Source organism: Coregonus lavaretus, assembly GCF_964263955.1.
Source record: "Coregonus lavaretus genome assembly, contig: HAP1_SCAFFOLD_1954, whole genome shotgun sequence".
NCBI lineage: Eukaryota > Metazoa > Chordata > Actinopteri > Salmoniformes > Salmonidae > Coregonus > Coregonus lavaretus.
Genome location: NW_028166735.1, coordinates 1 through 9114, shown reverse-complemented (window position 1 = coordinate 9114; position 9114 = coordinate 1). Strand labels below are relative to the sequence as shown.

Here is a 9114-nt window from a genome sequence, read left to right as displayed (position 1 = left end):
GGGATAGTTTGCATTCACAGTCAGCTGTTTTATACTCCAGTTACTTTCACATTGATGTCAGTATTTGAAGTCAGTCTTTGAATCGTGTATTATGCATCTATTTCATTGCACTGTATGCACTGTTTCACAAGTAGGCTAAATGAGTCAATGGGGAGGTTGGGTAGTGTGATGAGGTTGAGTTTGTTTATATATATATATATATATATATATATATATATATATATATATATATATATCTATATATATATATATATATATATATATATATATATATATATATATATATATATATATATATATATATATATTACCATTATTTAACCAGGTAGGCCAGTTGAGAACAACTTCTAGACTGATTCTTCCATTAGGGCTCTAGACTCTCTTCCATTAGGGCTCTAGACTCTCTTCCATTAGGGCTCTAGACTGACTCTTCCATTAGGGCTCTAGACTCTCTTCCATTAGGGCTCTAGACTGACTCTTCCATTAGGGCTCTAGACTCTCTTCCATTAGGGCTCTAGACTGACTCTTCCATTAGGGCTCTAGACTGACTCTTCCATTAGGGCTCTAGACTCTCTTCCATTAGGGCTCTAGACTCTCTTCCATTAGGGCTCTAGACTCTCTTCCATTAGGGCTCTAGACTCTCTTCCATTAGGGCTCTAGACTCTCTTCCATTAGGGCTCTAGACTCTCTTCCATTAGGGCTCTAGACTCTCTTCCATTAGGGCTCTAGACTCTCTTCCATTAGGGCTCTAGACTCTCTTCCATTAGGGCTCTAGACTGACTCTTCCATTAGGGCTCTAGACTGACTCTTCCATTAGGGCTCTAGACTCTCTTCCATTAGGGCTCTAGACTCTCTTCCATTAGGGCTCTAGACTCTCTTCCATTAGGGCTCTAGACTCTCTTCCATTAGGGCTCTAGACTCTCTTCCATTAGGGCTCTAGACTCTCTTCCATTAGGGCTCTAGACTCTCTTCCATTAGGGCTCTAGACTGACTCTTCCATTAGGGCTCTAGACTCTCTTCCATTAGGGCTCTAGACTGACTCTTCCATTAGGGCTCTAGACTCTCTTCCATTAGGGCTCTAGACTCTCTTCCATTAGGGCTCTAGACTGACTCTTCCATTAGGGCTCTAGACTCTCTTCCATTAGGGCTCTAGACCCTCTTCCATTAGGGCTCTAGACTCTCTTCCATTAGGGCTCTAGACTCTCTTCCATTAGGGCTCTAGACTGACTCTTCCATTAGGGCTCTAGACTCTCTTCTATTAGGGCTCTAGACTCTCTTCCATTAGGGCTCTAGACTGAATCTTCCATTAGGGCTCTAGACTCTCTTCCATTAGGGCTCTAGACTCTCTTCCATTAGGGCTCTAGACTCTCTTCCATTAGGGCTCTAGACTCTCTTCCATTAGGGCTCTAGACTCTCTTCCATTAGGGCTCTAGACTGACTCTTCCATTAGGGCTCTAGACTGACTCTTCCATTAGGGCTCTAGACTGACTCTTCCAAGTGATAATTCATGTCTGGGGGCATTTTTGTTAGTTTTTGTTAGTTTTTGCTGTTCTCCAAATAGTATTTTAGAGTTTTTAAGTACAGTAAATGAGCTTCAACTGGTGGGGGGATTTCTGCACAGCCCATTTAGCCATACCCTAAGTTTAGCTGTATTTCAACACACCCCATTTAGCCATACCCTTGGTTTAGCTGTATTTCTACACCCCCCATTTAGCCATACCCTAGGTTTAGCTGTATTTCAACACACCCCATTTAGCCATACCCTAGGTTTAGCTGTATTTCAACACACCCCATTTAGCCATACCCTAGGTTTAGCTGTATTTCTACACCCCCAAACTACTTCCTGCGGCTATTGGACAGAGGAGGAGGGGAGGGGAGATGAAGAGTGAGAGAGAAGAGGAGTAGAGAGAGGGAGATGTCAAAAGAGATAGGGCTGACAGACTAACACGCAGTCAACTGAATATCTTTTCATAACTGACTTCTCACCAGTGATATCATCATAACCAGTAACCTTGTCCACTCTTCAACTCTTGGTCCAGCTCAGATTGACCCTGACATATGAAATTAATGGTTTAAAAAACAGACGAAAGCAAATGCATTAAATTATATATAAAGTCATCTGCAAAGAGAGGTTCACATTTCCATGGAAGGGGAATGTGAGTACACATGGGTGTTGTTGCACCATACCAACGATAAGCCTATCTTCGCCATCACATCATGAAAGGTCACTCTCTCTCTCTCATTTGGCATCGGAAACATATGCTAACATTGCCAAAGCAAATGAAATAAACAATAACAAACAGTTAACATTAAGCAAACAAAAGTTTCAAAAGAGAAAGACATTTGAAATGTTAAATGATTAACTATGTACAAAAACAAACACCAACATGAGTGTATCAGTATGGACCTGTACAGGTCGTTGGTCAATATACGGTAAATGAAATATATAAAATAGTCTATAAATAAAGATAAAATAGTTCATAAACTAATTCAACTACACTTATTTACACAACTAGCTGGCTCCACTAGGGCCCACTCAGCCAGGTGGCTCCACTAGGGCCCTCTCAGCCAGCTGGCCCCACTAGGGCCCTCTCAGCCAGGTGGCTCCACTAGGGCCCTCTCAGCAAGCCGGCTCCACTAGGGCCCTCTCAGCCAGGTGGCTCCACTAGGGCCCTCTCAGCCAGCTGGTCCCACTAGGGCCCTCTCAGCCAGGTGGCTCCACTAGGGCCCTCTCAGCCAGCCGGCTCCACTAGGATCTATCTGTACTTTGCTATGTTCATCTTTCCCTCAATCCTTACAAGTCTCCCAGTCCTTACCGCTGAAAAACATCCCCACATCATGATGCTGCCACCACCATGCTTCACCGTAGGGATGGTGCCAGGTTTCCTCAAGACTTGACACTTGGCATTCAGGCCAAAGAATTCAATCTTGGCTTCACCAGACCAGATAATCTTGTTTCTCATGGTCTGAGAGTCCTTTAGGTGCCATTTGTCATGTGCCTTTTACTGAGGAGTGGCTTACGTCTGGCCACTCTACCATAAAGGCCTGCTTGGTGGAGTGCTGCAGTGATGGTTGTCCTTCTGGAAGGTTCTCCCATCTCCACAGAGGAACTATGTACCAGTATTGACCTTCTAGGCAGAGTTGCAAAGAAAAAGCCACATCTAAGACTGGCCAATAAAAATAAAAGATTAAGATGGGCAAAAGAACACAGACACTGGACTTTTTCTTTGCCACTGCCTAGGTCAGCATCCCGGAGTCGCCTCTTCACTTTTGACATTGAGACCGGTGTTTTGCGGGTATTATTTAATGAAGCTGCCAGTTGAAGACATGTGAGGCGTCTGTTTCTCAAACTAGACACTCTAATGTATTTGTCCTCTTGCTCAGTTGTGGACCGGGGCCTCCCACTCCTCTTTCTATTCTGGTTAGAGCCAGTTTGCGATGTTCTGTGAAGGGAGTAGTACACAGCGTTGTACGAGATCTTCAGTTTCTTGGCAATTTCTCGCATGGAATAGCCTTCATTTCTCAGAACAAGAATAGACTGAAGAGTTTGAGAAGAAAGTTCTTTGTTTCTGGCCATTTTGAGCCTGTAATAGAACCCACAATTGCTGATGCTCCAGATACTCAACTAGTCTCAAGAAGGACAGTTTTATTGCTTCTTTCATCAGCACAACAGTTTTCAGCTGTGCTAACAATAATTGCAAAAGGGTTTTCTAATAATCAATTAGCCTTTTGAAATGATAAACTTGGATTAGCAAACACAACTTGCCATTGGAACACAGGACTGATGGTTGCTGATAATGTGCCTCTGTACGCCTATGTAGATATTCCATAAAAAATCTGCTGTTTCCAGCTACAATAGCCATTTACAACATTAACAATGTCTACACTGTATTTCCTATCAATTTGATGAACAACAAAAGTGCTTTTCTTTCGAAAACAAGGACATTTCTAAGCGACCCCAAACTTTTGAAAGGTAGTGTATATACTGTATATACTGTATTTCTTGAGCTTTAAAACCTTATTCCTTGTGATTTATTTTGGGACTGTATTATTTGTACACATTTAACCCTTTATTTTTGGGGGCACAAATCTACCTCCATATTTACATTCATTTGTATTGGACACCTTCAATCGAGTCCCGTGACACTAGTGGGGGTCATAGAGCGAAACAGAGAACACCATTGTGTTCGCTACAGAAGTTTTTGTGAGAAGACATATTTTCGGGATGTCTCATGGTCTGACAAACACCGCTGTAGCTTGGCGACCTTCCACTGCAGATGCGGAAGGCCGCCATATGTTAGGCTGGGTGGGGGACTCAGGCGCAGAGACGGACACACGGACAAAGAGGGTGAATTAAGATGTTGTTTATTCAGCGTGTTTTGGCAGAGAGAAACAGTTCAGGGTGGAGCAGCTTCAGACCGGGGTAGGAGCTGAGTGGGGTGGAGAGCCAGTAGCACTGAGAGCTGGATGACGAGGATATCAGACAACAGATGAGCAGGTTGCGGCGTGGGAGTGGCAGGCAGGCAGGCAGCAGGAACAGACGGGATCTGGTCGAAAGAGAGACAGGTTACAAACGTGGCAGAGACAACTATAATGCTGAGAGGATAACAACTAAACTGAGATTGCTGTACGGAGCCAAGTTACCACAGGTGGTGTAGGAACGAACTGGCGCTGGAGAGGTGTCCAGCCCGGGTAGATAACTGCTGGTTGATTGGTGACAATGAGCTGCAGCTGGATGTAACTGAGCATGAGAGAGAATGGCCACGCCCCCTGACCTAGATCCTCTGACTGGGCTGCACAGCAGGGGGAGACAGACACAGACAACACACACAGGGAAAAAAGGAAAAGGAAAACAAGCGGGGACAGGACCAACAGTGCCGGACCGTAACACCATAGGCGAATGTGGTGGATTGAGACACAGCCCATGCAAAACACCTGATATCTCTAGCTTAAATTGACAGCTTTTGATGGGGATTTTTTTATTATGCAGATCAGAGATGTCAAGATTCACACCTTACGTAATGCAATTTCAGAATGTGGGGAGGTCCCAGTGAAAGTTGTGTACCTGCCTCCACCAATCCAATGCATTTAAATTATGGGAAGTAGGGAGCAAGTGCTTACTTCAGGAGAAAGGAGATATTATTGGTACACACCCAGATGCTCTGTTAATCAACCACATTGGTCCACCACAAGGCTACCTTGGTCCAAACTGTCACATGGTCCAGTTTTACACTTGTTGTTGATAACAGAAGGTATAGTCCCATGGGTGGAACTATGAGAGAAAAACGTCTACCCTTCTCCCCCCTCTCCTCTTCTCCCTCTCTCCTCTTTTCCCCCCTCTCCTCTTCTCCCTCTCTCCTCTTCTCCACCCTCTCCTCTTCTCCCTCTCTCCTCTTCTCCCTCTCTCCTCTTCTCCCCCCTCCCCTCTTCTCCACCCTCTCCTCTTCTCCCCCCTCTCCTCTTCTCACCCTCTCCTCTTCTCCCTCTCTCCTCTTCTCCCCACTCTCCAGTGGCGGCTCCTGAAAAAATTCTCAGGGGGGGCAATTTTTCTGATGATTTAGGTGACCTACACACATTTTTAAAAAGATATGTCCAGCAACAACATGAAGACAGGGGCAGCATATAAGTCAATACCAGAAGCATTTATTGACTGATCTCAAAAGTGTTGGCTTACAAAATCAAAATAAGTTATCACAGTAAAAATAATCAAGGGTGTTCTTTCACATTCCTCAACACTGCATAAACAATATGCATTTCCATAAACAAATGAAATATCAGCTGAAAATACAGCATCTTGGTATTTGTTCAGATTGCAGGATCAACAAGAGCTTTTACCACATTTTTTGCCTCATGGTTGAATTGGAAATATGTGCACCTGAGCATAATTCACAACAAGCAAGCAGGAGCTTTTGATAGAGGCTACTGAAAACATTGATGCAAGTTATTGGTAATAAGACATTTTTATAGACTTCCATATTCTGCCCTCTTGTATAGATTTGTGAAAATGAACAGTGATAGACATTTTGCCTCAAAACAGAATTTGAAAGTAATTTCTAGAAAAGGTAAACACAGCTATCTGTATGGCTTTGTAAAAATGAACAACCATATTCTGGCCAGAGAAAGATAACCTTTCTTTGGTGTGATCCAGGATGGTGTTGCAGACCTCTTCAGACAGCCTCTGCTTCTCCTCTTCTCTCAAAGCTGTTCTGGGTCTTTTGGCTCCTGTTGCTTCTTGCAGCTGCTGTTGAGAGGAGTCCCTGAAGGCAAACAGACCAATGTGTTTGTTGGCTTTGTACAGTATTGTTGTCTATGTGATGCACAGGTATATGTAATGTATCCATGTATAGTACAAATACTTCAGTTCCACTTAAAATGGGCAGGGATGCATACAGTCTTTAGTGTTTAAGTTATCCTTTGTGTCTCACATAGCCTGGATGTTCAGCACAGTATACAGTGGTGCTCATAAGCTTATGATCCCATGCTAAAGTTGACTAAAAAGAGGAATAAAAAAGAAAAGAAAATTGGTGTCCTTAAAGGTTGGATTTTCCAACTTTTTTAATTAAGTCATTAAGATCAATTTCCAAAAGATGATTTTTTTATTCCTCTTTTTAGTCAACTTTAGAATGTGTTCATACACTTATGAGCACCACTGTACAGTACACATAGTATATAAAATAAGATAGATTACACCACTGGCCATATATAATGAGAATAATGTAATTTCAAACACAAATGCAGTCTCCTTTCATGCATACATTTTCAAATAAAGCTCTGCTTTGAGAAAGATTGAATGATATTGTTTAATCTTACCTTATGGCCTGCACACTGCTTGTGAAGCTGTCGAGGGCACGTTTGATAAAGACAGCATCGATGTCCTTCTTCTGTAGCTTCTGGTACAGAATGTCGACGTGGGGCATGATTTTGTGAAAAAGCAGCAGGAAAAAAATAAAATCTTCATCATGTAGCATCCTCACGTAGCCAGATGCCTCTCTCACGGTGGGCTGGTCAAATGAACCCAATGAACCCGTCCGAATGGCTTCAAAACATTCTATGAGGTCGTCTCGATTCTCGTAGACAGTGTTCACGACTCTGCTTAGTAGAAACCTGTTGAATTATTAAATTTGGTCTGGGAGGTCCTAATTGTTTCGTTGCCAATTTATCTTGATATGTTCGCCGACAAAAAGGTACTTCTTTCAAAGAGACAATCGAGTTGCACTGAAGGCTAGCTATTTTGACAGTAGTAGTGAATTGATTGATGAGGCTACCCGCTCTTTTCTTAGTTACGTTCATGGTTATGTTACGTATGACGAAAGCGCGTAAGTGCAAGCCCTCAGAAACCCATAGAGATTGTATTGAAAGCTCTGATATTTGAAAAAAATTGATTTTACATTAGAGGCTATGAGAGACTTCTGGGCGATTTTCAACCTGACTGAAATCGCCCCAAAACGGGCGGGGACATTTGAAGCACGACTTTAGCCTGATTGGACATTTAGTGGCAGATCAGACGTCTAGATTAGAACACTGATAACTACTGTTGCCGTGATATAATTGATTAGAAAAAAAATCCCTTCCTTTTCCCGTTTGGCAGTGCGTCGCCCATATCGCCCTAATGAACACACCGCCCCTGCCACTCTCCTCTTCTCCACCCTCTCCTCTTCTCCACCCTCTCCTCTTCTCCCCCCTCTCCTCTTCTCCCCCTCTCCTCTTCTCCACCCTCTCCTCTTCTCCTCCTCTCCTCTTCTCCCCCCTCTCCTCTTCTCCACCCTCTCCTCTTCTCCTCCTCTCCTCTTCTCCCCCTCTCCTCTTCTCCCCCCTCTCCTCTTCTCCCCTTCTCGGGACGGGAGGGGAGATAGAGAGGGAGATGTCAAAGGGCTGCGAGAGATGAGCAGAGAGAGATGGGGCGGAGGAGAGAGGATGGGTGGGGGGCGGAGGAGAGCGTAGTGGAGAGAGAGGGGAGGGGAGGGGAGGGGAGGGGAGGGGAGGGGAGGGGAGGGGAGGGGAGGGGAGGGGAGGGGAGATAGAGACCCCATTTTGCCATACCCTAGGATTAGCTGTATTTCTACACACCCCATTTAGCCATACCCTAGGTTTAACTGTATTTCTACACACCCCATTTAGCCATACCCTAGGTTTAGCTGTATTTCTACACCCCCAAACTACTTCCTGCGGCTATGGGACAGAGGAGGAGGGGAGGGGAGATGGAGAGTGAGAGAGAAGAGGAGTAGAGAGAGGGAGATGTCAAAAGAGATAGGGCTGACAGACTAACACGCAGTCAACTGAATATCTTTTCATAACTGACTTCTCACCAGTTATGTCATCACAACCAGTAACCTTTTCCACTCTTCCACTCCTGGTACGGCTCAGCTTGACCTCTGACCTATGAAATGAATGATTTCAAAAACAGACAAAAGCAAAGGTATTAAATTATATATAAACTCATATGCAAAGAGAGGTTCACCTTTCCACGGAAGGGGAATGTGTGTACACATGGGTGTTGTTGCATCATACCAACTATAAGCCTATCTTCCCCATCACATCACGTGTGTTGTTGCACCATACCAACTATAAGCCTATCTTCCCCATCACATCACGTGTGTTGTTGCACCACACCAACTATAAGCCTATCTTCTCCATCACATCATGAAAGGTGATGTTGATGTTCATTTCTCCTCTCTTTTGCCCCTCCCCCTCTCTCACTCTCTCTCTCAGTTCAATTCAAAGTGGGTTTCATTGACATGGGAAGCATATGTTAACATTGACAAAGCAAGTGAACTAAACAATCACAAACAGTAAACTTTAAACACACAAAAGTTTCAAAAGAGAAAGTCATTTGAAATGTTAATAATTTAACTATATAAAAAAACAAAAAATAAAAATGAGTGTATCAGTCCTGACCTGTATAGGCCGTCGGTCAATACACTGTAAATGAAATATAAACTAGCTGGCTCCACTAGGGTGCTCTCAGCCAGCTGGCTCCACTAGGATGCTCTCAGCCAGGTGGCTCCACTAGGGTCCTCTCAGCCAGGTGGCTCCACTAGGCCCTCTCAGCCAGCTGGCTCCACTAGGGCCCACTCAGCCAGCTGGCTCCACTAGGGCACTCTCAGCCAGGTGGCT

At 44.1% G+C, this 9114-nt stretch overlaps 1 long non-coding RNA gene across 1 annotated transcript; it reads right to left on the bottom strand.

Moving 5' to 3' along the window:
- Positions 1–4349: 4349 nt before the first annotated feature.
- LOC311114361 lies at positions 4350–4811 on the bottom strand. Its single transcript, XR_014611094.1, has 2 exons — positions 4645–4811; positions 4350–4547 (listed from the first exon to the last, which is right to left on the bottom strand). It is a non-coding gene; the product is annotated as an uncharacterized lncRNA (long non-coding RNA).
- Positions 4812–9114: the final 4303 nt, after the last annotated feature.